Genomic DNA, 27,832 nt, shown 5'->3' on the forward strand with positions numbered 1-27,832 from the left:
CAAATACAATAATCCCCCAAAAAAGATCATATGCTAGGTGATTTTTTCAATACATTTAGCTATGATATGCACAATAGCTTTATATTCCAACAAAGACCTGCATATGAATAGGTACTGATGTACTGTATTTTTTCCCCCCCCTTTCCCTTCACTCCCTAATTAATTCAATACTATACACAATTTATCATTTAACCCCTTATATCCACACATAGCAATTTCCACCAATTAATCACCTATACTCCACTCTTAATTAACATTATTATATCATTATCCATCTATATATTTATTTTTATTTTTATATTATTTTTATATATTCATTATTATTATCTTACTCACACACCACTACTATATACTATAAGGAATGCGATAATTAAATTCATATTTAGTTTTAATATTATTATTATTCACGCACCACTACTATATACTATAAGGATTTAATAATTAAACCCCCTCGGCATCCTAATTCACAAACATCTTGCAGGACACCGAAGTTGCTCGTTCTATTCATTTAATTAAATTGAAGCTCATACAAACCTTGTCAGTATTAATTAATCAAACAGGTACAATCCTGATTGGCTAATCGTATAGATTTAAGCCAGATCCTGACACCACATGTTCACACTGCCCGTGAACAAGCTAATCTGTGAAACGTACGTTGGGAGGTGAACAGGAGGATCATGATGAGTACGCTCACATGATCAGAGACCGAAAGGAGAGGAGATCAGAGAGGCAGCACGGACGCCGGAGCCCGGCGGTCAGCGGCGCGCTACGAGCAGACAGACACTTAAGTATTTTTGGTCCCCACTTGCCTATCGATCTCCCAGTAGCAGGAGATGATATTTTTCAAACCTCATTAACGCCGGAGCTTTGCGGCTAACGGCGCATGGAGAGCGGGCAAACTTAATTATTGCATTGTCCCATCTGCTACACTATCTCCCGTCAAACCTATTGGCACATACACAATTAAGAAACAGCGTGCATTGGTCTCTTTGGCAAATGTTATGCCAATAATCACAATACAGTGCATCAGTACCTATTCATATGCAGGTCTTTGTTGGAATATAAAGCTATTGTGCATATCATAGCTAAATGTATTGAAAAAATCACCTAGCATATGATCTTTTTTGGGGGATTATTGTATTTGTCCCCTCTTTGGGTTCGTTTTGGCAATTCTTGTCTGTCTATTACATGTTAGACAGACACGTTACAGATACACTGTGGATACATGCTATATAAGTTATTGTGGCAAAATGTCTCTATTTCAAAGACAACACCTATACTTTGTTAGGCACCATGGCACTAATTAGCCCTTAATTGGATAATTGAGACTGTTATACATCTTGTCTATTTTTCAAGTCTGTTTTCTTTCTCCTAACAATCTTTATATCATTCTTGGTCCTGCATTTTTTCGATCATGATATAATAGGAGGTTTATTTATAATCTTTGAGCTTATAACTTCACAATAACCTTTGTTTTTCCCTTAACAGGGTGATCCAATTAACCAATAGAGACGATTTCTCTTTGGATCATATACAAATACTGTGGCATGTTATCAGTAGAACAGTGATCTATATCTGCCTTATTCGCAGTACAAACCCAATTTTCATAGGTGCTGCACAGCACATAATGAAACATACAGGCATTCCTTGCGGGCTGAGAAACCATTAACCACATGATTTAAACCCACGTATACCTACAGATTTGGGTTACAATTTGGTGCAATGATGGTTAAACATATATTTTCTCCTTAGAGATTACTCGGTTAATTTGGTAACAAGGTGCTTACCAATAACCCCCTACCATCTATATATTAGTGGTAGAAATCGCCAGATCAATGCTGATCTACTACCATACCACACCGCGCATGCCCAATCTCGTCTGATCTTGGAAGCAATACGGTGTTGGGCCTGGTCAGTACTTAGGTGGTGGACCACTAAGGAATACCAGGTGTTGTAGGTTCTTTTGACGGCACCAATTTGGTTATAGTACCTATTCCATATATCCAAGTACTCTGAGCCTGCCTAATAATGTTTTGTATTTTCATCAATATTTTCACAATTTAGCTTTACCAGGTGGCTCACATTGACTAGCCCCTAAATAGTGAAACAATATAACTGGTGTACCAATATTTTAATATAATAAAATTAAAGGTTACATTTTAATTACTTCACTTTTCATATCATTGCTCATTACTCAAATCATTATCGTTTCCAAGTGGGAGTGCTCCCAACAAAGGTCACTTTTTTTCTTTCTCTTTCCCCTTTACTACATATGCATTGGACCTATGGGAGCACCATCGACAATCACTGTTTATATCTACACAAAAATATTTCTACTGGTAGATGGTGATACATTTTCAGAATTTTTCTGATGGGTCGGTTATCTTGGAAACCTTTTGCAAATAAATTTTAAACACAAACCACCTAGTCCTGTGCGGCATCCTTAAATCTAACTTTATACTACCTACTGTATCAACTAGAAATAGTTTTCTTAGGAATACCAGCACGGATAAGTGGTTATTACGTGACTCTTGAGTAACCATAATCTTCTGTACACCGACGGGCATAGTCCCATATACATGTAAGATGAGCTTCAATTTAAAGCAGGAACTATCCTACAAACATAGAAATAGAGAAAACTTAGATGACATCTTTCCCAGCAACATAGTGGACACAGAACCCCATAGCAACTGGGAATCAGACTTTATACAACTTAAACAAACGTTACACAAACAAATAAGGACAAACTGGGATCTTACCACGTTAGAAAACTATGTTAAGAACAAAATAGTACCACGTGGCCTCAGACCAAGAGTCTTTCCCACTTTCACCTTGATAAGTGAAAACCTCAAAACTGAATGGGACAACAGCCTTCTTAAATGCTCTATGGAACTTATGGGCATCCTGATCAAACACGATCACCTTGTACTTGAAGGTTGCGAACGTGATCTGGAAGAACTGAGTAAAAAACTGGAACCCTGGGAGAAGGACACAGAGTTTCAACGGTGCTTTGAAAAGAACAAACAAGACCTTTTGACATATGAACAGACAATCATTGATAGAAAAAGGAACAAATTTGCCAGAGATAAAAAGGATTTTGCTTCAGGTAAAATATTCAAATGGAACAAACCCTCCTGGCAACAACGACCCCCTAGAAACCGTGAACAGTATTCATCATCAGATGTGGAAACATCCGGTACAGAGGAACTCTCCGAGTATACCTTCAATACACCCCTGACGACAAACTCCAGAGGGGAAGGTGAGAGTCTAACCCAATATCATCATCAACATTTTTTAGGGGATCCCCCCAGGGGAAGGGGATCAAGGCACCCAACAAACGAAAGACAAGGAGGGGGCGGAAGGGGAGGAAGAGGAAGACAACAACAACAATGGGACCAACTACCACCCAGGAGACAGCCACCCCGGAATACACGCAGAAGATAACATCAGAATCCTCCGATCCACCCGATACCACTTCACAACTTAAAATCATCAATCTCTCAACACACAATCTAGATCAAGAGCAAATTCAAGTCCTGAGCAAAGGTCTTTCCTATTCTCCAACTGAGAAATTCAACAGATTTAAATGGGAAAAGGATCTGAGACTTTTCAATAGAAAGTTACTACTCACCAAGTTCCACAATAAGAAATCTGCACCTGAAATGGGAAGCACACAACCTAATCAGACCGAAGCAAGTGACAACACGACTGTACCAGACCTATCAGGGCCCGAATTAGAAGCACTGGAAGCCCTGGAGGCACTAGAATCCGAATCCACGGTAACTATAGATCCTCAATGGGAGGTCAGTACGAGATTCATTTGTAAGAAAAAATCATCATTTTCCCTTCGGAACAGACAAGCCCAGAAGTACAGATATTCACCAAATTAGTATCCAAAGAATTTGATCAAATACATCTTCAGAAAACTAGAAGATTGCGCAACTCCAATCTAACTAGGAAAGAACTGGATGCTCTAAGAGAGATTGAATCCTGGCAGGATGTAATTATAAAGCCATCAGATAAAGGGGGCAATGTAGTAATATGGCCCCAAGAACAATACACACAGGAAGCATATCGACAGTTGGAAGATCAGACATGCTATCAGAGGATACTACTCAATCCCATGGAAAACTACAAAATACTATATGATAGGATGCTTTCCAATGCGCATGAGGAAGGAACAATAACACCTTCAGAATATCAATATCTCCAGACCACACATCCTAGAATCCCCACATTCTACATGCTGCCCAAGATCCACAAGAACTTGTGTCAACCACCGGGTAGACCAATAGTATCAGGGATTGGATCATTGACTGAAAAAGCAAGTATTTTTGTCGATCTCCATCTGCGACACCATGTAATGGGTCTCCCCTCCTTCGTTCAAGATACTACAGACGTTCTTCGCAAGATCCATGATGTCAAACTGGAGGCAAATCAATTCTTAGTCTCTCTAGATGTTGAGGCACTATATACTTCAATTGACCATGATAAAGGACTGGAAGCTGTCAACTATTTCATGAACATGGAAGGAATGGAAAAATTCCATACATTCCTTGGAGACCTACTTCAGTTCATACTCAATCACAACCTTTTCACCTTCAACAAGAGATTCTACCTACAAACTAGGGGCACAGCTATGGGGGCAGCGTGTGCCCCGACGTATGCTAATATCTTTCTAGGATGGTGGGAACGCGAATTCGTTTTCAGTGACAGTAATGATGTTTTCACGACCAATATCATCATGTGGGCAAGATACATCGATGACATCCTGATGATTTGGGAAGGAGATATACAGATGTTACTCTTGTTCATCGAACATTTAAATAACAACAACCTCAACATTCGCCTCACTCACGCCATCAGTCAAGATGAACTTCCATTTCTGGACATACTCATTTTTAAGGATAAAAATGATATGCTTTCAACAAAATTATTCAGGAAGGAGACATCATCAAACACACTTCTACATCAAACCAGCTCCCATTTCCCTCCCACAATAAACAATATACCTAAAGGAGAATTTCTACGTTTAAGAAGAAACTGCTCCAATGATCAGGATTTCGTAGAACAAAGCAAAGACCTCTCTAACAGACTCCGTGAGAGAGGATACAGCAACACATCTATCAAGAAAGCCAGCAGAAACATTCAGACCATTCAGAGAGAACAATTAATCTTTGATAAGAAACAAAAGAAACAAGAGGATAAAACTATCAGGTTCGTTGGGGTTTTTTGTCAAGAATGGCACCAGGTTAAACAAGCCATCCAGAAACACTGGGGAATTCTCCACTTGGACCCTACCTTATCTGAAAAACTTGGACCACAAGTATCCATGAGTTGGCGGAGATCAAGAAATCTGAAAGATAGATTGGTATCCAGTCATTTCCAACCATCTCGTGATAAACCACAGACTACCACTGGCACACATCCATGCGGTCACTGTAAAGCATGTCAATATATCTTTAAGACAGATCACATCCAGGATCGCTACGGCAAAGATATTAAATTCAAGCATTTCATCAACTGCTCCACCGAAGGTGTGATCTATTGTATTGTGTGTATTTGTGGACAAAGATATGTGGGTATGATGACTAGGGCCCTCAAGCAAAGAATCCTGGAACATATTGGATCCATCCGGAATGCCACCAGGGACTTACAAAAAATGAAGCAACTTACCTCTGTAGCACGACATTTCTTTTCCAACCATGCAGGTCGCTGGGATGGACTTAAAGTTTGTGGACTAGAAAAAGTGAAATTGGGTCTACGTGGGGGGGACCTGACTAGCACTCTCTTACGAAAGGAATGTGAATGGACATTCAAATTAAATTCACTTCATCCACATGGACTTAGTGAAACTATTAATTTTGGAGCATTCCTTCCAATCTGATTGTCCAATTTGATTGACTAATTCATCCTTTTATTATTCTCCTTCCTTTTTTTAATTATTAACTGTTACCAAACTTATTATTTTTATTTAATTAATTTTTCAATTATATTCATTATCATTATTTATAATTATATTTATTATTATTTTTATTAATTTTATTCAATATTATATTATTATTCATTACTATATATAATTTATCTCCCTCTTTTTCCTTTTCTTTTTCAACACAGTGGTTTTTAAATATATCAGCACCTTAAGTCTATCACATATTTTTTCTCTGCCATTAATGATATTCATCAAATTTATAATAGCAGCAATCACACTTATACACTGTTACATTAATTATATAAGTTAACAGCACCCCCTCTATTATTATTTTTTCTCCCCCCCTCCCCCTACCAAACAATTTCCCATCACCCAAAAAAAAAAACCACCTCCCTTCCTCTTATTATCCCTCACTTTCCCCCCCCCCTTTCCCTTCACTCCCTAATTAATTCAATACTATACACAATTTATCATTTAACCCCTTATATCCACACATAGCAATTTCCACCAATTAATCACCTATACTCCACTCTTAATTAACATTATTATATCATTATCCATCTATTTATTTTTATTTTTATATTATTTTTATATATTCATTATTATTATCTTACTCACACACCACTACTATATACTATAAGGAATGCGATAATTAAATTCATATTTAGTTTTAATATTATTATTATTCACGCACCACTACTATATACTATAAGGATTTAATAATTAAACCCCCTCGGCATCCTAATTCACAAACATCTTGCAGGACACCGAAGTTGCTCGTTCTATTCATTTAATTAAATTGAAGCTCATACAAACCTTGTCAGTATTAATTAATCAAACAGGTACAATCCTGATTGGCTAATCGTATAGATTTAAGCCAGATCCTGACACCACATGTTCACACTGCCCGTGAACAAGCTAATCTGTGAAACGTACGTTGGGAGGTGAACAGGAGGATCATGATGAGTACGCTCACATGATCAGAGACCGAAAGGAGAGGAGATCAGAGAGGCAGCACGGACGCCGGAGCCCGGCGGTCAGCGGCGCGCTACGAGCAGACAGACACTTAAGTATTTTTGGTCCCCACTTGCCTATCGATCTCCCAGTAGCAGGAGATGATATTTTTCAAACCTCATTAACGCCGGAGCTTTGCGGCTAACGGCGCATGGAGAGCGGGCAAACTTAATTATTGCATTGTCCCATCTGCTACACTATCTCCCGTCAAACCTATTGGCACATACACAATTAAGAAACAGCGTGCATTGGTCTCTTTGGCAAATGTTATGCCAATAATCACAATACAGTGCATCAGTACCTATTCATATGCAGGTCTTTGTTGGAATATAAAGCTATTGTGCATATCATAGCTAAATGTATTGAAAAAATCACCTAGCATATGATCTTTTTTGGGGGATTATTGTATTTGTCCCCTCTTTGGGTTCGTTTTGGCAATTCTTGTCTGTCTATTACATGTTAGACAGACACGTTACAGATACACTGTGGATACATGCTATATAAGTTATTGTGGCAAAATTTCTCTATTTCAAAGACAACACCTATACTTTGTTAGGCACCATGGCACTAATTAGCCCTTAATTGGATAATTGAGACTGTTATACATCTTGTCTATTTTTCAAGTCTGTTTTCTTTCTCCTAACAATCTTTATATCATTCTTGGTCCTGCATTTTTTCGATCATGATATAATAGGAGGTTTATTTATAATCTTTGAGCTTATAACTTCACAATAACCTTTGTTTTTCCCTTAACAGGGTGATCCAATTAACCAATAGAGACGATTTCTCTTTGGATCATATACAAATACTGTGGCATGTTATCAGTAGAACAGTGATCTATATCTGCCTTATTCGCAGTACAAACCCAATTTTCATAGGTGCTGCACAGCACATAATGAAACATACAGGCATTCCTTGCGGGCTGAGAAACCATTAACCACATGATTTAAACCCACGTATACCTACAGATTTGGGTTACAATTTGGTGCAATGATGGTTAAACATATATTTTCTCCTTAGAGATTACTCGGTTAATTTGGTAACAAGGTGCTTACCAATAACCCCCTACCATCTATATATTAGTGGTAGAAATCGCCAGATCAATGCTGATCTACTACCATACCACACCGCGCATGCCCAATCTCGTCTGATCTTGGAAGCAATACGGTGTTGGGCCTGGTCAGTACTTAGGTGGTGGACCACTAAGGAATACCAGGTGTTGTAGGTTCTTTTGACGGCACCAATTTGGTTATAGTACCTATTCCATATATCCAAGTACTCTGAGCCTGCCTAATAATGTTTTGTATTTTCATCAATATTTTCACAATTTAGCTTTACCAGGTGGCTCACATTGACTAGCCCCTAAATAGTGAAACAATATAACTGGTGTACCAATATTTTAATATAATAAAATTAAAGGTTACATTTTAATTACTTCACTTTTCATATCATTGCTCATTACTCAAATCATTATCGTTTCCAAGTGGGAGTGCTCCCAACAAAGGTCACTTTTTTTCTTTCTCTTTCCCCTTTACTACTGTATACAGTATATTCAAGCTCTGAATTGAATTGCTGAAGGGTCACTGTTCATTTCAAATTGCAGGATCCATTCCCCAGGACACGTTATCACTACCCCCACAAGAAATCTATTTAAAAGGCCACTCACACTGAGATTTTTCACACCTACACAATAGGAATTGGATTCTAACACCTTTCCAGAAGCCTGCTTTGTCCTGGAATAATTGACTAAATCAGCAACAGGAAAAGCAAAGTTATTTTATTTATCACTTGTTTCAAATATACCCATTGGATTAAAGAGCAGCAACAGGTTATAGCAAAAACGATTATAGCGATTACAATTCAAGATGGCGCCGCAGATGGCTGCATCGGAGCTATGAAGCTCAGCCAAAATACCCGTATCCCCTTGTTTTCCCCTGCCCTTGTCTACCCCACAGGTGACCAAATACAGCAGGAAAGCCCTCCTAAGTTGGAGCGCTCCTGCGGTGTTTACCCCATATTCGGGCCCGTCGGCGGGCGGATCAGCGGCCCTTGCTGCCCTGTGTGGCAGGGATGCAGACGTCGTGGATGCTGAAGTGGATGACCAAGTGGCTGCGGACGGCGACTTGCGGGTGTATTGGCGGACCCGGAAAGAGAATGACGGAGGCCCTCATGTCGGGCCTAGTAGAAGGACCTGGGCTCAGAGGAAAGGCTGTCACGCAGGCGCCCTAGTGAAGTGGCGGCGGCGAGTGCACCGGTCTGCACTTCCCGCGATCCTGTTCTCGAACATGTGCTCACTGGCAAACAAGTTAGACGAACTGTCCCTCCTTCTGGGCAGCGCAGGGTCAGGCATTACAGTGTCGTCCATCCTCTGCTTTACGGAGACGTTGCTGGACAACCATATTGCGTACAACCCGATGTCTCTGCCGGGCTTCGGTCTCTTCACGGCCGATCACTCCAAGGTTCTCTCAGGAAAAACGAAGGATGGTGGCATCTGCTTCTACATCAACGACAGATGGTGCACCAATGTCACGATCCTAGGCAAATAGCTCTCACCTGGAGATGCTAAGTATCAACTGCAACCCCTTCTATTCCCCCCAGGAATTTGCCTCAATTGTCCTTGTGGGAGTGTACATCCACCCCCCTCGTCTGCGCGAATGAAGAACTGCACCACCTGACTGTATGCATATCCGACATAGAACAAAAACATCCAGACTCTCTGCTTATAGTGCTGGGCGACTTCAACAGAACTGATTTGAGCAAGGAGCTACCCAAGTACAAGCAACAAGTCACGTGTCCCACAAGGGAAGGGTGCACCCTTGAACACTGCCACACTACCCTCAAGTCTGCCTTCCGGTCTATCTGACCACTGCCTCGTCCACCTACTCCCTACCTATACACAGAAACTGAGAGCGGTTAAGCCTGTCGTCAAGACTGATGAGAAATAGACCAACGAGGCGAAGATGAAGCTCTAAGCCTGCTTCGACTGCACGGAATGGGGGGTCTTCGAAGCCTCGGCAACCGACCTGAAAGACACTGTCACATCCTACATCAGCTACTGTGAGGATATGTGATTACCTACCAAGACTTACCACATTTACAACAACAAGCAGCCCTGGTTCAACGCCCAGCTCAGGCAATTTCATCGGGCCAAAGAGAAGGCCTATAGCAGCAGTGACATAGTACTATACAACCAAACTAGGAACTCTCTGACTTAAGAAATCACGCTAGCAAAAAAGCGGTTTTCGGACAAGCTGGCAAACGATATTTCCACCAATGACCTTGTATCTAAATGGAAAGGAATGCAAGTCATAATTAACTACTAGAAAACATTGAAGTCCACCACCATGCACCAAGACCTAGCAGACGAGCTGAACCACTTTTATTGCAGGTTCGCAAAAGAAGTCATGAAATAGTACAAAGTGGGAAGTTACGCGACCGGTTGATATATCAGACTATAGCCTTTGATGGATATTAGTCCGTTACCGACTATATTAATAATTTACACAGAATGTGTTGATTTCCCCTGTGGGGATTATAAACCTGTCTTGAGATATTAGTTATAGACAGATTTACCCGAGTAATTATATAATTAAGTCAAATATCTTCACCTATGCAGCTATTCACTACCAAATGATAATTTCTTTTATGTGGTATTAATCATGCAAAATAAATTGGTAATATACAAGGCAATTTGCAAATGTATATAAAAAAAACTTTTTGAAGTATTGTGTTGTTCAATCACATTATTTTAATATTGAATTAAAAGTTAAGTTTTATTGTCTAACTATAATCATAAGAGTGCCCCAGTACAGAGCCTTTTTTTTCTCCCTTCTTTTTCGCAAAAGAAGTCCCCTGTGACCCAAACAATCACCTCTATGATGCCCCGAACATCGACGGCCAACTCCAGGCACAGCAAGTCGCCCAAGAAGAGGTGGTGGCACGGTTCAAAGGGCCAAACCCAGGAAAGCTCCGGATCCTGATGGAGTGTCACCATCTGTCCTGAGAGCATGTGCGGGTTAGCTCACCCCCATATTCACCAAGATCCTCAACAAATCGCTGGAGCTACAGAAAGTCCCTTCCTGCCCCAAAAAGGTCCACTATTGTTTCGGTCCCCAAGAAACCCTCTATCACGAACCTGAATGACTACAGGCCGATAGCACATATGTCTGTGGTCATGAAAACGTTTGAGCGTCTGGTTTTGAATCACCTGAAAACTGTGACTGGCTCCCAACTGGACCCCCTACAGTTCGCCTATCGATCGAATTGGTGTGTCGAGGATGCAGTCAACCTGGGTCTGCACTACATTCAACAGCACCTAGACATTCCCGGTACCTACACAAGGATCCTGTTCATTTCAGCTCGGCCTTCAATACAATCGTCCCCAGCATTCTCCATCCCAAATTACTTCACCTAGGGGTCCCAGAAGCTATCTGTTCCTGGATAGCAGACTTCCTGACAGATAGGACACAGGTGGTGAAAGTGGGGGAATTCAGCTCTCAAGCACGATCCATTAGTACCGGGGCTCCTCAGGGCTGTGTCCTCTCACCCCTGCTCTTCTCCATGTACACAAATGACTGCACCTCAGAGGTGCAATTTGTAAAGATCATCAAATTCGCAGACGACACCACCGTCATCGGCCTCATCAAGGACGGGGACGAATCGGCCTATAGATGGGAAGTAGACTGGTTGGCCCAGTGGTGCAGCCACAACAACCTTGAGCTCAACCCCCTCAAAGCTGTCGAGATGATAGTGGATTACAGGAAGAAGCCAGCTAGTGCACCTCCGCAAACGATTACTGACAGTGTGGTATAGCTAGTGGACTCCTTCCAGTTCCTAGGGACCACAATCTCCCGGGACCTTAAATGGGGGTCCAACACTGACACCACTGTCGGGAAAGCACAGCAGAGGTTGTTCTAGGCAAGCAGATCACTGGCATGTCAACCTTCTGAATCTGTTGACCTTAAGCAAAGTCTATCTTTTGACCATGTTGACCTAATGCAATGTCGACTACAAAGTGTGGACCTAATGACACGTATGTAAAATAAATTCTATGGAATGGACCAAAGTGCAAGCAACAGAAAAATAAGAATTTACTTACCGATAATTCTATTTCTCGTAGTCCGTAGTGGATGCTGGGGACTCCGTCAGGACCATGGGAATAGCGGCTCCGCAGGAGACAGGGCACAAAAGTAAAAGCTTTAGGATCAGGTGGTGTGCACTGGCTCCTCCCCCTATGACCCTCCTCCAAGCCTCAGTTAGGATACTGTGCCCGGACGAGCGTACACAATAAGGAAGGATTTTGAATCCCGGGTAAGACTCATACCAGCCACACCAATCACACCGTACAACCTGTGGTCTGAACCCAGTTAACAGCATGATAACAGCGGAGCCTCTGAAAAGTTGGCTCACAACAATAATAACCCGATTTTTGTAACAATAACTATGTACAAGTATTACAGACAATCCGCACTTGGGATGGGCGCCCAGCATCCACTACGGACTACGAGAAATAGAATTATCGGTAAGTAAATTCTTATTTTCTCTGACGTCCTAAGTGGATGCTGGGGACTCCGTCAGGACCATGGGGATTATACCAAAGCTCCCAAACGGGCGGGAGAGTGCGGATGACTCTGCAGCACCGAGTGAGAGAACTCCAGGTCCTCCTCAGCCAGGGTGTGCCCCTGACCAAGTAGCAGCTCAGAAAAAGTTGTAAAGCCGAGACCCCTCGGGCAGCCGCCCAAGATGAGCCCACCTTCCGTGTGGAATGGGCATTTACATATTTTGGCTGTGGCAGGCCTGCCACAGAATGTGCAAGCTGAATTGTACTACACATCCAACTAGCAATCGTCTGCTTAGAAGCAAGAGCACCCAGTTTGTTGGGTGCATACAGGATAACAGCAAGTCAGTTTTCCTGACTCCAGCCGTCCTGGAAACCTATATTTTCAGGGCCCTGACAACATCTAGCAACTTGGAGTCCTCCAAGTCCCTAGTAGCCGCAGGTACCACAATAAGCTGGTTCAGGTGAAACGCTGACACCACCTTAGGGAGAAACTGGGGACGAGTCCGCAGCTCTGCCCTGTCCGAATGGACAATCAGATATGGGCTTTTGTGAGACAAAGCCGCCAATTCTGACACTCGCCTGGCCGAGGCCAGGGCCAACATCATGGTCACTTTCCATGTGAGATATTTCAAATCCACAGATTTGAGCGGTTTAAACCAATGTGATTTGAGGAATCCCAGAACTACGTTGAGATCCCACAGTGCCACTGGAGGCACAAAAGGGGGTTGTATATGCAGTACTCCCTTGACAAACTTCTGGACTTCAGGAACTGAAGCCAATTCTTTCTGGAAGAAAATCGACAGGGCCGAAATTTGAACCTTAATGGACCCCAATTTGAGGCCCATAGACACTCCTGTTTGCAGGAAATGCAGGAATCGACCGAGTTGAAATTTCTTCGTGGGGCCTTCCTGGCCTCACACCACGCAACATATTTTCGCCACATGTGGTGATAATGTTGTGCGGTCACCTCCTTCCTGGCTTTGACCAGGGTAGGAATGACCTCTTCCGGAATGCCTTTTTCCCTTAGGATCCGGCGTTCAACCGCCATGCCGTCAAACGCAGCCGCGGTACGTCTTGGAACAGACATGGTACTTGCTGAAGCAAGTCCCTTCTTAGCGGCAGAGGCCATGAGTCCTCTGTGAGCATCTCTTGAAGTTCCGGGTACCAAGTCCTTCTTGGCCAATCCGGAGCCACGAGTATAGTTCTTACTCCTCTACGTCTTATAATTCTCAGTACCTTAGGTATGAGAAGCAGAGGAGGGAACACATACACCGACTGGTACACCCACGGTGTTACCAGAACGTCCACAGCTATTGCCTGAGGGTCTCTTGACCTGGCGCAATACCTGTCCAGTTTTTTGTTCAGGCGGGACGCCATCATGTCCACCTTTGGTCTTTCCCAACGGTTCACAATCATGTGGAAGACTTCCCGATGAAGTCCCCACTCTCCCGGGTGGAGGTCGTGCTGAGGAAGTCTGCTTCCCAGTTGTCCACTCCCGGAATGAACACTGCTGACAGTGCTATCACATGATTTTCCGCCCAGCGAAGAATCCTTGCAGTTTCTGCCATTGTCCTCCTGCTTCTTGTGCCGCCCTGTCTGTTTACGTGGGCGACTGCCGTGATGTTGTCCCACTGGATCAATACCGGCTGACCTTGAAGCAGAGGTCTTGCTAAGCTTAGAGCATTGTAAATTGCTCTTAGCTCCAGTATATTTATGTGGAGAGAAGTCTCCAGACTTGATCACACTCCCTGGAAATTTTTTCCTTGTGTGACTGCTCCCCAGCCTTTCAGGCTGGCATCCGTGGTCACCAGGACCCAGTCCTGAATGCCGAATCTGTGGCCCTTTAGTAGATGAGCACTCTGCAGCCACCACAGAAGAGACACCCTTGTCCTTGGAGACAGGGTTATCCGCTGATGCATCTGAAGATGCGATCCGGACCATTTTTCCAGCAGATCCCACTGAAAAGTTCTTGCGTGAAATCTGCCCAATGGAATCGCTTCGTAAGAAGCCACCTTTTTTCCCAGGACCCTTGTGCAATGATGCACTGACACTTTTCCTGGTTTTAGGAGGTTCCCGACTAGCTCGGATAACTCCCTGGCTTTCTCCTCCGGGAGAAACACCTTTTTCTGGACTGTGTCCAGAATCATCCCTAGGAACAGCAGACGTGTCGTCGGAGACAGCTGCGATTTTGGAATATTTAGAATCCACCCGTGCTGTCGTAGAACTACTTGAGATAGTGCTACTCCGACCTCCAACTGTTCTCTGGACCTTGCCCTTATCAGGAGATCGTCCAAGTAAGGGATAATTAAGACGCCTTTTCTTTGAAGAAGAATCATCATTTCGGCCATTACCTTGGTAAAGACCCGGGGTGCCGTGGACAATCCAAACGGCAGCGTCTGAAACTGATAGTGACAGATTTGTACCACGAACCTGAGGTACCCTTGGTGAGAAGGGCAAATTGGGACATGGAGGTAAGCATCCTTGATGTCCAGGGACACCATATAGTCCCCTTCTTCCTGGTTCGCTATCACTGCTCTGAGTGACTCCATCTTGATTTGAACCTTTGTATGTAAGTGTTCAAATATTTCAGATTTAGAATAGGTCTCACCGAGCCGTCTGGCTTCAGTACCACAATATAGTGTGGAATAATACCCCTTTCCTTGTTGTAGGAGGGGTACTTTGATTATCACCTGCTGGGAATACAGCTTGTGAATTGTTTCCAATACTGCCTCCCTGTCGGAGGGAGACGTTGATAAAGCAGACTTCAGGAACCTGCGAGGGGGAGACGTCTCGAATTTCCAATCTGTACCCCTGGGATACTACTTGTAGGATCCAGGGGTCCACTTGCGAGTGAGCCCACTGCGCGCTGAAACTCTTGAGACGACCCCCCACCGCACCTGAGTCCGCTTGTACGGCCCCAGCGTCATGCTGAGGACTTGGCAAAAGCGGTGGAGGGCTTCTGTTCCTGGGAATGGGCTGCCTGCTGCAGTCTTCTTCCCTTTCCTCTATCCCTGGGCAGATATGACTGGCCTTTTGCCTGCTTGCCCTTATGGGGACGAAAGGACTGAGGCTGAAAAGACGGTGTCTTTTTCTGCTGAGATGTGACTTGGGGTAAAAAAGGTGGATTTTCCAGCTGTTGCCGTGGCCACCAGGTCCGATGGACCGACCCCAAATAACTCCTCCCCTTTATACGGCAATACTTCCATGTGCCGTTTGGAATTTGCATCACCTGACCACTGTCGTGTCCATAAACATCTTCTGGCAGATATGGACATCGCACTTACTCTTGATGCCAGAGTGCAAATATCCCTCTGTGCATCTCGCATATATAGAAATGCATCCTTTAAATGCTCTATAGTCAATAAAATACTGTCCCTGTCAAGGGTATCAATATTTTCAGTCAGGGAATCCGACCAAGCCACCCCAGCGCTGCACATCCAGGCTGAGGCGATCGCTGGTCGCAGTATAACACCAGTATGTGTGTATATACTTTTTAGGATATTTTCCAGCCTCCTATCAGCTGGCTCCTTGAGGGCGGCCGTATCTGGAGACGGTAACGCCACTTGTTTTGATAAGCGTGTGAGCGCCTTATCCACCCTAAGGGGTGTTTCCCAACGCGCCCTAACTTCTGGCGGGAAAGGGTATAACGCCAATAATTTTCTATCGGGGGAAACCCACGCATCATCACACACTTCATTTAATTTATCTGATTCAGGAAAAACTACAGGTAGTTTTTTCACACCCCACATAATACCCTCTTTTGTGGTACTTGTAGTATCAGAAATATGTAACACCTCCTTCATTGCCCTTAACATGTAACGTGTGGCCCAAATGGAAAATACGTTTGTTTCTTCACCGTCGACACTGGAGTCAGTGTCCGTGTCTGTGTCGACCGACTGAGGTAAATGGGCGTTTTAAAGCCCCTGACGGTGTTTGAGACGCCTGGACAGGTACTAATTGGTTTGCCGGCCGTCTCATGTCGTCAACCAACCTTGCAGCGTGTTGACATTATCACGTAATTCCCTAAATAAGCCATCCATTCCGGTGTCGACTCCCTAGAGAGTGACATCACCATTACAGGCAATTGCTCCGCCTCCTCACCAACATAGTCCTCATACATGTCGACACACACGTACCGACACACAGCACACACACAGGGAATGCTCTGATAGAGGACAGGACCCCACTAGCCCTTTGGGGAGACAGAGGGAGAGTTTGCCAGCACACACCAAAACGCTATATTATACAGGGACAACCTTATATAAGTGTTTTCCCTTATAGCATCTTAATATATAATAATATCGCCAAATAAGTGCCCCCCCTCTCTGTTTTAACCCTGTTTCTGTAGTGCAGTGCAGGGGAGAGCCTGGGAGCCTTCCTAGCAGCGGAGCTGTGTAGGAAAATGGCGCTGTGTGCTGAGGAGAATAGGCCCCGCCCCCTTTTCGGCGGGCTTCTTCTCCCGTTTTTCTGACAACCTGGCAGGGGTTAAATACATCCATATAGCCCCAGGGGCTATATGTGATGTATTTTTAGCCAGCATAGGTACTTTCATTGCTGCCCAGGGCGCCCCCCCAAGCGCCCTGCACCCTCAGTGACCGTTGGTGTGAAGTGTGCTGAGAGCAATGGCGCACAGCTGCAGTGCTGTGCGCTACCTCATGAAGACTGAGAAGTCTTCAGCCGCCGATTTCTGGACCTCTTCTCTCTTCAGCATCTGCAAGGGGGTCGGCGGCGCGGCTCCGGTGACCCATCCAGGCTGTACCTGTGATCGTCCCTCTGGAGCTAGTGTCCAGTAGCCTAAGAAGCCAATCCATCCTGCACGCAGGTGAGTTCACTTCTTCTCCCCTAAGTCCCTCGTTGCAGTGAGCCTGTTGCCAGCAGGACTCACTGAAAATAAAAAACCTAACAAAACTTTTACTCTAAGCAGCTCTTTAGGAGAGCCACCTAGATTGCACCCTTCTCGGCCGGGCACAAAAACCTAACTGAGGCTTGGAGGAGGGTCATAGGGGGAGGAGCCAGTGCACACCACCTGATCCTAAAGCTTTTACTTTTGTGCCCTGTCTCCTGCGGAGCCGCTATTCCCATGGTCCTGACGGAGTCCCCAGCATCCACTTAGGACGTCAGAGAAATGTAGGTTTCACTCATGCTTATCGGACAGACAGTAATATGAGACATGATTGTATAGTTAACAGATTTAATTTCTGAGATTAAGTTATATGTCAATAAGAAAAGAAGTTTGAATTTTTAATGAATGTTTGGGCTCCCTTGTGACAAATGCCAGCCAAAATAAACTCAGTGTAAGTAAAGCCAAAGAACGTGTGCTTTAGATAGTGTAAGAAACAATGTCCCTTCTGATACTTCTCCATGATCTGATACCCTGCCTACTACTATCTAATCTGCAAAATAAATCCACTGCACTTTCACAGGAACTCCATGATTAAACGAGCACTTTCAGCACATAAAGGGACCCACACTTGGATAATATACAGTAGGTAACACATCACTTATTTTGCTTATTTTTGAACATGTTAAATACAATTAGAGACCATCATCGATGTGCAGCATTACTGAATGAATGGCTAAAAAATGGAGGACAATTTTGTTTGTGTACTATTAGAGAACTGCACAACATTTACATCTGTAGTAAAATAAGTCAGTGATTCACTGTACTTTCCATTCACATTGACCAATACTTTAGTATGTTTCAATTCTTTTACCATAGTACTGCTAATCTCCTATGTAATAGCCCAGATCTGTCACTCTGTGACTGCTGGGCGTGGCTAGGAGCTCTCATTGGGTTAGCAGCAGGTCTATCACACCCAGTCCACAGCTGATTGGGCAAGAAACGCCCTCCCACACAGGTTACATCCAATGGGAGGCTCTGCCCTTTGGCTGCTGTGTGTTCCCAGAGCAGGATTAACAATGGGGCTGATGAAGCTGCAGCTCCAGGTCCACACCCCAAAATAGGCTGACTGCATCTGCAGCAACATACCCTGCAACAATTTACACATAAAAATCACTACAAATTCAAAAAGGGGGCGTGGCCACGGGTACAGTGATGTGGTCACACCCCTTTTCCTATACTTTCTATGGAAGTTTGGAGAGCCAAAAATCGGTACAGACCATAAAAAAAGGTACTGTACCTGCCAAAAAGGTACAGTTGGAGGGTATGCCACTGCATCTGCAGCTGGTCTCTGCGTTGTAGATAGGGAACAAAAAAAAATCCTTTTACTGCAGCGTCCTGCTGCCAGTCCGCCTGCCCCTTCCGGCATCAACAATCCCCCCACTCCCAAGCTGCGGTACAGGTGGAACAAAAGCTGCTGCGGCCACCGGCATAGATGTGTATGAAAGCGGCGCAGCGGAAGGCTTTCATAGCCCTCCCTGCGCCGCATACTCTCTGAGTCCCAGAGCCTCCTCTGCGCGTGATGTCACTGAAGTACCTCCCTGCCACAGCCGCGCCCAGATCCCCTGACTCCGCAACACAGCACCTGGGCTGCCGGCCTGGAAGGCCCGATTTGGCTAATGTAACAGATAGAGTGGGTGATATCGCGGAGGGTAATGTCTGGACGCTGAATCAATGTAAAAGGTGACAGTGCTGTGCAGTGCAGTGTCACTGACTCTGTTCTGCCAGTCAGTCACTATTGTTAGCGCCGGTGTCCCAACGCGCCGCATTACAGGGAAGTATACGAGTGCATCTTCTTCCCTGTAATGCGGCGCATTGAGACACCAGCGCTAACAATAGTGACTGGCTGCTTGCCTGCTGTGCGAGTCTCCGGGAGAGCCACTGCCAAAGGGAGGACAGCAGCATAGCTGCTTCCAGGAGGAGAAGCATTACCCGCCTCTCCCCCACTCGCAGTACCTCCAGGCCCCATCCACGGCACCCCTACACTCCCCCTCCACCACCCGCGGTGGCTCCGGACCCCCTCCCCAACCCATGGCACCCCCGCACACGCCCCTCCCCCACCCGCGGCACCCCAGCAACCGCTCCTCCCACACCCGGGGGGGCTCTGGACCCCCACCCACGGCACCCATGCACCCGTCCCTACCACACTCGTGGCACCAGCCTCTCCCCCACCCGTGGCGCCACCGCAACCACCCCTCCCCCACCTGCAGGCACCCCCGTAACCACTCCCCCATCCGTGTCTCCCCACACCTGCCACTACCCCAACCACAGCACCTACTAGGTGATTCATCAGACCCTGCGTGCACTGTTCACGCCATTGCAAGGGGCTACGACCCCTTAACCATTGCCCGCCCTTTGTCCGTGCAATATTTAACCACTCACACAATTATGATTGGAGGTAATACTCCATATAATACAAATATTGCACGCCACAACGGCGTGCAAGGGTTAAGGGGGCGTAGCCACTTACGACGGTGTGAAGAAATGAATCACCTAGTTTTATTTATTTTTTTCTTAACAGAGATTATATTTAAAAATTGCAGCTGGAGTTTGCATGAGACTATGGGGTCTATTTACTAAGCCTTGGATGGAGATAAAGTCGCTGGAGATAAAATATCAGCCAATCAGCTCCTGTCATTTTTTCAAACACAACCTGTGGCCTGACAGTTAGGAGCCGATTGGATGGTACTGTATCTCCGGCGACTTTATCTCCTACCAAGGCTTAGTAAATAGACCCCTATGTTACTTGCATTACGTATACATTTAAATGGATTTCATCAGCAGTTACCTGCACACTAAATTAGGGCAATGGACATATCCCCTGACATAAGCATAGGAAGGTTACATACAACCATCAAAGAACATTATTATGAACACTTCAAGTTCCAGTTTACTACAATTTATGATCGTATGATTGATCAATCATTTGTCGTATTCACCAGCACACATGTATAATTCTTTACAATTTAGTATAAAATGATCAAATATTTACTTGAATGACCACTACTAAACACATTTTTTTAACCTTCTGCAAAAATGTTATTGGGCGGTATCCACACTGTGGCTAACTAACTCAACTGGGGCTATCCTATTAGCCCCCATGCCTGCGCAATCCCCAATAAGTGACCATTTATTTTACCATAGGTGCTGCAAAAGCCAATACTGTAGGTCCGCGGCTTTTCGCAAACCCTATGTATGAGTGATGCAGGATCATTTCCAAGCGCTAAATTACAGAGGCTAATAGTATACCCCCCATTTTATTATTTTTTCCTTTAAAATGAATTTAAAAATAAAACCTAGAAATGCCGCTCACATATCATCGAACATATAAAAAAAAAAAAAAGAAGATCTAAAAGTGAATGCGACAGCTTTTCTGGATTATATGGATGCAGGGATCCCTATGTGAAGAATGCATCTTAAGGCCCATACACATTAGAAGACATTGTGAACTATATCGCTCATTTTGGGATTTATGAGCGATAACGTTCACAATATAGTCCAGTCTATCTTCCGAACTTGCAGCTCAATTTTGCCTATATCTTTCATGTAAAAGTGTATATCGTTCAGTGTGTACGCGGTGTACGATGAACGACGGACGATATGAACAATATTCATCATAACAGCCACTCTGTAATGCCAGGCCATTATTTAAATTAGCCACCACTAGTGTCCCAGACAATGCTAGCAATATCGTTCATATCGTTTGAAAAATCATTCAGTGTATATGCACAATATCTTTCATCAAGTATGCCTGCAAGCTCAAGGGAAATCATTCACCAATATCGTTCATATCGTTTAGTGTGTATGGGCCATTAGGGTGGATGAAAGCAGTCACAGATTAATAGTACAAAGCAGTAGAACGTTTTATTTTGCCAGCCTTCTGCTATAGTTGAGATGTACACATATTTTTGCAAGTATATGTTTTCAACATGAAAGCAGAAAGCCCAATGGATTTTGTTAACATCTGCAGATAATTGTATGTAATTACTGCTGTTGTATTCCATTCTCTGCTCTAGCTGTCTTCATCTGCTCACATCTGTATACATGACGAAGAAACTGTAAAATATGATGGAAGGATAGTTCACTACAGGTGGAAGATGTTCAGAGGACTTGGTGGATATCTTTATTAAAGTAACATTTTATCAATGGACCTGATGAACAAGGTAATCTAGAATAGGGTTGGGGTGCACCGGGGATATCCTCTTTTCTCCATTGGACCAGTACAACTCTGGCTCTATGTATGTATCCACCTTGTACATCCTGAACAATATGGGTTTTAAACTTAGGGTGCTAACATACTGCATCATCACAGAAGATATTGGGCAATTATCCAAATATTATAGTGTTAGCGATCACAGGGGGTAATTCAGAGTTGATCCCAGCAGCAAATTTGTTAGCAGTTGGGAAAAACCATGTGCACTGCAGGTGGCGCAGATATAACATTTGCAGAGAGTTAGATTTGGGTGGGTTATTTTGTTTCTGTGCAGGGTAATTAATGGCTGCTTTATTTTTACACTGCAATTTAGATTTCAGTTTGACCATACCCTACCCAAATCTAACTCTCTCTGCACATGTTATATCTGCCCCCCCCCCTCCCCCCCTGCAGTGCACATGGTTTTGCCCAACTGCTAACAAATTTGCTGCTGCGATCAACTCTGAATAGGCCCACAAAGCAGTGTTGCTAGAATATGATGCTACTGTATATATAACTGTGACATGATGGAATCCAATAAATGCCAAAGTGCATATTAATATTGTGACAACAATAAGAGGACACAAAAGGGACAAATGGATGTGAGTAGCCAAAATGCACGATACATTTGTCTCTCGACTTCAGGTTCAAAAGTGAAAATCAGCCCATGTGTAATCAATTTTCCAAAGTAGACAAACCTACACAATGATAGTGTGAGCAAAACGTAATGTTGCTGAATATAAAATACAATTAGATATGTATGTTATTCTCACACCTAGGGGTCAATTCAGTTAGGTGCTATGGGGCACAGTACTTGTTATAATGGCGTGGAAACGCTGCCAATGTCCCCACAACTCTCCTCACTTGTGGCCCAATCTCGCCCCAGAATCATGGATATTTGTACACAGCCCAATGGGACTGCCAACAAAAATCTGTGAGTTTGGCTGTACCATATCTGCGACATATAGCTGCACTTACTCGCAGATGCAAAAATGTCCCTCCTAATTAAAGTGACCCCATGGGCCACAGCAGGGGGGGGGCAATTATTTCAGCTGGGGGGCCACTTGACACTTTCCAGCGAATACTCGAGGGACGCACAGAAAATATCGTGACCACGCATCGCGTCGCATGGTACCTGAAATGTGCATACAATCATTCGATTTATCTCACAGATGCGGTCGAAATCGAAGTATTGTACCTGATATCACACAAGTGTATGGGCTACATAACAGTTATCATCTTCCCTCCCGTCTATCCCCTCCCTGGACAAAATAATCAGCTCCCCCCCTCTCTGGACAAAATGATCAGCCCCCCTTCTCCCACTCCCTGGACCAAACAATCAGCTTCCCCCCTCCCCAGACAAAGTTACCAGCTTCCCCCCTCCCCAGACAAAGTTACCAGCTTCCCCCCTCCCCAGACAAAAAGTTACCAGCTTCCCCCCTCCCCAGACAAAGTTACCAGCCTCCCTCCCTGGAAAGAACTGCCAGCCCCCCCCCCCCCCGTCTTTACTGGGCACCCCTGCCCCCTTGCCAGACAGGTCCTGCTGCCACCCGCCATCCAAGCATGTACCTTACTTAGGTGCAATTTCCCGAGCACAGAAGATGCTGTGCTGCTGCATGTATTCAAACTGGCCGCCGCACGCCACCCACATCCACGCTGAGGCTCTACCTTTGGCTCCACCCCCAACAGCGCAAGAGGTCACAGGTAATCCGGCCAGCGGTACCCGACGTGACCAAGCTTCCTCAGTGGCTCCGACGGCTGGGAGGCAATGGAGTGCAATGACAAGCAGCTCAGCCAGTCGGGCCGCTTGTCATTGCACACTGATGGGAGGTAGCGGGCTGGGCAGGTTCAGTTCGCGGGCCGCACTTTGCCCACCCCTGGGCTACAGGGGGGATGCGGTCAAGATGCCGCTGGCCGGAATCCCGGCGGTCGAAATACCGACGCCGGAATCCCGACCGCCACAATCCAGACATACTCTCCCTCCGTGGGTGTCCACGACACCCATAGAGGGAGAATATAATAGTGTGCCGAGCGTAGCGAGGCACCTTGCCCGCAGCGTGGCGAGCGAAACGAGCCCGGAAGGGGCTGCGTTCCGCTCGCCACCCCTGTCGGGATTGTGTGGTCGGGATTCCGGCATCGGTATTTCGACTGCCGGGATTCCGTCCGGCGGCATTTAGTACTGATCCCCTACAGGGTATATGTTCAAGATACCATCTGTCGGGATCCCAGAAGTTGAAATACCAACACCAGAATGCCGACCCCAGAATCTAGAAAAGATCAAGAATCCTGGAGGTAAGTATAGCCGATAAGGTTAGGGTTTGGTTGCGGGGGAAGTGTAGTTAGATTAGGATTAGGCTGTGGGGAGGGGGGTTAGCCACCACTCCAGTGGGGAGGAATTGGTGGTTAGGCTGTAAGGGGAAAGGGTTAGGCTGCGGAAAGGGGAATCAGGGTTAGGTGGGTAAGAAGGGGGGAGTTTGAATACTTACCTTGCCTGTCGGGATAGTGACCATCGGGATGCTGGCATCAGTATTGTGCCCGCCAGCATCCCGTTCGCTGGGATCGCATACCGATCCCGGCTACAGTGTATCTATTATTTTGGAAGAAAATTTCATCACCATTAAATGCTAAAAAAAATTAAGTGTTCTTGCATAAATTTTAAAAATTATCTCTATGAAGAAAATCGTTTAATGGCTGTCAGGGACTACATCTGATAACAATATATACAGGGTTTATGTTTTGAAATAGCTTGGCCTTTAAGATGTTAAATATGGTAGCAAAGGTGAAAAACTGGTTTGTTTTGTTCAAAGCTCTGTTGATTTTCCTTCAGGGCAAAGTGCACAATTATCTTTTTTGGGTTGATTCCACAACACACAAGGCTATGTTTACATTTCCATCAAGGAGAAGAGAAAAAAAAAAAAAAAACTTTACTGGGGTGTAGTATTTTTTTCTTGCATGTTGGAGTCTCTAGTATATATGACAAGAAAAAGTGAAGCAAAATTATTGAATACAAGGTGGGGGAAAATTATATGCTAAACTGCACACAAATATATAGGGTCGTTAGTGGAAGAAATATGAACAGCATCACAAAGTATAAGTGTGGGAGGAGGATAAAAAAAAAAAAACTATATATGTATATATATATATATATATATATATATATATATATATAAATAAATAGAGAGAGACGCACACATAGTAAAGGAAAGGTTTCCCCAGGGAGCTGGTGTAGTTCTTTGGTATGTAAAAGTTTTGGTTATATAGTAAAACAATCGTAAAAAATTAACTTTTTTATTTTATAAAATACAGTAAATAAAACTGTTTCACAATTTGCCCAAGATAACAATATGATGTTTTGTATAGACGATGGTTGTGTTGGTATTAATCCATTTTAGTCAAACAACAACATGATGACTATTCTTCCTTTAAAAAATGACAAAAATCGCTGTCTTAACCCAACGCGTTTCGTCCTACAGACGCTCGGTCGGGACCAGCCCTCGGAGAGGTACATAATCACTCACATAGCAGTTTTCTCTATTGCCGCATTGACATTTCCATTACGGCATCTAATAATAGATACTTGTGTATCAGCTGTTTACCCGACTGTGGACTTTCATATGGAGATTTAATTGGATTTGTCTCCTCACCAAAATCTGAGGGTACTACCTCCAGTATATATATCCATAATTTCAAGGTGATTTGCATCTAAATCTCGGTTTTATAATATCATTTCCATTGATTTTTTGTGTCAAATTTAATGTCATCAGCATAATAAATTGTTTATATTTTTTTACACGTCAGCTCTTAATTAGTTCTAATTTGCTCTAACACATTGCGCAGCCATTTCTTTCGCTTACCAGACTTCATCAGGGGTTTATTATAATCAAGGAATCACAATATGGACATACATCTTAGCGTGTCTTCAAAGGCAAATAAAGATATTAAGAATGATATCGAACCAAATTTCACCACATGGGATATCAATTAAATGTTTGTTAGATGTGACCCATTTAATGATTTTCCACTGAGCCAATCCGGTTCGAAATTACATAAGCAACTGTATTCAAACCAACTGAATTAAATCTATAAAGCAGCTTTTCATTGAACAACGCCCAGGGATAGATTTGAAAAAGACTGATAACTGTAATAGTACCTCTCCACATTTACTATTACAGTTATCCGTCTTTTTCAAATCTATCCCTGGGCGTTTTTCAGTGAAAAGCTGCTTTATAGATTTAATTTAATTGGTTTGAATACAGTTGCTTATGTAATTTCAAACCGGATTGGCTCAGTGGAAAATCATTAAATGGGTCACATCTAACAAACATTTAATTGATATCCCATGTGGTGAAATTTGGTTCGATATCATTTTTAATATCTTTATTTGCCTTTGAAGACACGCTAAGATGTATGTCCATATTGTGATTCCTTGATTATAATAAACCCCTGATGAAGTCTGTAGGACGAAACGCGTTTGGTTAAGACAGCGATTTTTGTCATTTCTTCAAGGAAGAATAAGCATCATGTTGTTGTTTGACTAAAATGGATTAATACCAACACAACCATTGTCTGTACAAAACATCATATTGTTATCTTGGGCAAATTGTGAAACAGTTTTATTTACTGTATTTTATAAAATAAAGTTCATTTTTTATGATTGTTTTATTGTATAACCAAAACTTTTACATACAAAAGAACTACACCAGCTCCCTGGGGAAACCTTTCCTTTACTGTTCATACTTATTGTACCCCGTCTAACAGGGGGTATTTTCCCTAAGGTGTAGCTTTCTGAAACATTAGTGCGAAATAGGTCTTAAATCTCTTCTGTCATATACATATATATATATATATATATATATATATATACATATACATACATACATACATATATACATACACACACACATACATACATACATACATACACAGAATTTAACGACAGATAAAGCCGATCTAGTCTGCCACCTTTTTATCCTTCAGGCAGTCTCAACACTTTTTGAACCTTAGATCTTTGTAAGGATATTCATATGTCTATCCCAAGAATGTTTGAATTGCTCTACTGTTTTAATCTCTGCCACCTCTGATGGGAGGCTATTCCACTTATCCACTACCCTTCGGTGAAGTAATTTTTTCTTACATTTCCCCTGAACCTATTTCCCTCCATTTTCAGCGTATAGCCTCGAGTTCTAATACTTGTCGTCCTTTGAAGAATGTTTCCCTTCTGGACTTTGTTAAAACCCTTGGTATATTTGAAAGATTCTATCATGCCCCCCCCCCCCCCCTTTTCCCTTCTCCAAACTGTACATACTGTATACTACACTATAGTGTTAAGATCTTTTGGTCTTTCCAGGTAAGTTTTGTGATGTAGGCCACGGACCATTTTAGTTGGCCTTCTTTGTACGCTCTCTAATGTATTTACATCCTTCTGAAGCTATGGTCTCCAGAACTGAACACAGTATTCCAGATGAGGCCATACCAATGACCTATACAGTGGGATTATTAATTCTTTTTTTTTTCTACTACAGATTCCTCTCCCTATGCAACCAAGCATCTGACTAGCCTTCCTCATTGTTTTGTTGTATTGCTTACCTGCCTTTAAGTCATTTGAAATAGTGGCTCCTAAATCCCGTTCCTCCTCAGTAGTTTCCAGTATAGTACCCTTGACACTATATTAAGCCTTTGGGCTTTTGAGACCCATGTGCAAGATTTTGTATTTTTTAGCATTAAACTGTAGCTGCCAGGCTCTTGACTATTTCTCAAGTCTACCTACTGTAGATCATGAATCATTTGTTTTACCCCTCCTGGTGTGTCAACCTTGTTGCATATCTTTGCGTCATCTGCAAAAAGGCATACTTTACCTTCAATACCATATGCAATGTCACCAACAAAGATATTAAAGAGCACTGGTCCACGTACAGATCCCTGGAGTACTCCACTGGTAACATTTCTCTCCTAAGAATGCACTTCTTTTACTACAACTGCTTCCTATCCTGCAACCAGATTCTTATCCATTTAACCGTTTTATAATCCAATACCACATTCTCGAGTTTATTTAGCAGTCTGCGATGTGGGACAGTGACAAATGCCTTACTAAAGTCTAGATACATACATAGATATCTCGCTCTTTATATATTACATAATAGAGTGGGAGGAACAAAGATAATATATGTACTGTGTACAAGTTTTAGGCATGTGTGGAAAAAAAGCTGGAGAGTAAGAATGCAGTCAAAAACAGAA

At 43.5% G+C, this 27,832-nt stretch overlaps 1 protein-coding gene and 2 pseudogenes across 2 annotated transcripts in view; 2 read left to right on the top strand and 1 right to left on the bottom strand.

The window, feature by feature from the left end:
- Positions 1-27,832, bottom strand: part of AFF1 (ALF transcription elongation factor 1) — a 346,973-nt gene that overhangs the window by 130,271 nt on the left and 188,870 nt on the right. The gene's annotated exons all lie outside the window — the stretch shown is intronic.
- LOC134943975 (5S ribosomal RNA) lies at positions 1,842-1,960 on the top strand (annotated as a pseudogene).
- On the top strand, positions 8,056-8,174 carry LOC134943982 (5S ribosomal RNA; annotated as a pseudogene).

Source organism: Pseudophryne corroboree, chromosome 1 (genome assembly GCF_028390025.1).
Source record: "Pseudophryne corroboree isolate aPseCor3 chromosome 1, aPseCor3.hap2, whole genome shotgun sequence".
Lineage (NCBI taxonomy): Eukaryota > Metazoa > Chordata > Amphibia > Anura > Myobatrachidae > Pseudophryne > Pseudophryne corroboree.